This window comes from Petromyzon marinus, chromosome 23 (assembly GCF_048934315.1).
Source record: "Petromyzon marinus isolate PM22_M1 ecotype Great Lakes invasive population chromosome 23, UKy_Petmar_22M1.pri1.0, whole genome shotgun sequence".
Lineage (NCBI taxonomy): Eukaryota > Metazoa > Chordata > Hyperoartia > Petromyzontiformes > Petromyzontidae > Petromyzon > Petromyzon marinus.
The window spans coordinates 4,903,347-4,905,077 of NC_133689.1; the positions used below are offsets into that span (position 1 = coordinate 4,903,347).

Here is a 1,731-nt window from a genome sequence, read left to right on the forward strand (position 1 = left end):
TGGGGGGGAGGGGGGCAGAGCTTTGTGACGTCATATTTGAGGGGGGGTCTAGCTTTTTGTGACGCCGTGTGACGATGGAGAGGGGGGGGGGTCAAAAATCGTCCAAAATCGCGTGACGTCATTTATGGACGGCCCCAAAGTCAGAGCTCCATGTGTCGAATAAACAAGGGTTTACCGTAGAGGTATATAGAATACGATCAGAGAATGTCAGACTCTGTATAAATAAGGCTTGATCCTCAGCATCGGATTCACGCAACCTGAAGTCTAAGACGATTGCTCCGTCACATGACATCACCGCCCGGCTAGCTCAGTCGGTAGAGCATGAGACTCTTAATCTCAGGGTCGTGGGTTCGAGCCCCACGTTGGGCGCGCCTGCTTTTTTTTTTGCTTATATCTTTGTACGTGTACACTTAGATTCGTTTCATATATATTTTTGTTTGTTTATTTGTGGCCTTTGAGACTGAAGCCTGATTGGCAGTCTTTGTTCAAAGAGTAACTCGTACGAACTAAACCAGTGTTTGTTATACACGTGAAACGTTATCGTCTTTGCACAATGTGATCGGGGCGAAAATGTGTAATGCTCAGGTCTGGTCGCTAGAGAGAGTAGACGCACGGCTGTGGTTACGCCATGCAAGTTGTGTAAAGTGTGCATGCATGGCGTAATCTTTATTTAGTTCGGGTGGAACCCGATGAGCTATTCATTATTTTTTCACAGATGTAAAAGAGAATTCTTGCTCAAACCAACCACTGAGACAGTGATGGAAATAAATGACGTCACGCATTTAGGGGGCAAGGGGGGGGGTCAGACATTTGTGACAATGTGTGACGAGGGTGGGGGGGGGTGAGAAATGTGACGTCACACAAAATGCGCAACTTTAAATAAATATAGACAACACTTTCTTCTTAATGAAATAGACTTTTTAATAAATGTTTTGTCCTACAACATCAGAGTGCGGCGCCACATTAAATACGCACTACAATGACAATAGTTTAAAGCGATGTGAAGCATGTTTTATATTTTTTGGGGGGGAGGCTGAGCTTTGTGACGTCATATTTGAGGGGGGGTCTTACTTTTTGTGACGTCGCGTGACGAAGGGGGGGGGGGTCAAAAATCGTCCAAAATCACGTGACGTAATTTATGGACGTCCCCTAAATCGATTTGAAGCATCTTTTATTTTCAAAATGGAAATATGGTTGGGGGGGGGGGTGGCAGAGCTTTGTGATGTCATATTTGAGGGGGGTCTAACTTTTTGTGACGTCATATTTGAGGGGGGGTCTGATTTTTTGTGACGCGTGACGTCATTTATGGACGGCCCCCACCAGCTGTGGCTGGGATGCCGACCAACTCAAGCGGCCCGGGTTCCTTACGCAGTGTGAGACCAAGGCGCACTCCGCTCCACGGTAACATGAAGTGAATGACGCCACAAAAAAAATGTACAGTGGCTTTTCAAAAAGGTAAAAAACTCCACCACAGAATCGCTCAATAAATCATACCTCGGGTGTCATGAGGGCTAATTCTAATGGGGTCGGGCTGGCGAGAGTGTACGAACCATTCAATTGCGTGGATGGACGTATCTCTTGCCAAAGTTAATATATTACGGCTTCTGATGAATTAATCCCAGCAACGTCGTACATTACATTACCCGCTAATGTAATTGGACGTGTGTCCCTGGCACTGTTAAGTCTCCGCGTGACGTGCGCTTAAACAAAAATCCAGTGTGACAACGGAGA

General features: G+C 46.2%; 1 non-coding gene across 1 annotated transcript; it reads left to right on the forward strand.

Annotated features, from left to right (window-relative positions):
- Nucleotides 1–296: 296 nt before the first annotated feature.
- TRNAK-CUU (transfer RNA lysine (anticodon CUU)) lies at nucleotides 297–369 on the forward strand. Its single transcript has one exon. It is a non-coding gene; the product is annotated as a tRNA-Lys (tRNA).
- Nucleotides 370–1,731: the final 1,362 nt, after the last annotated feature.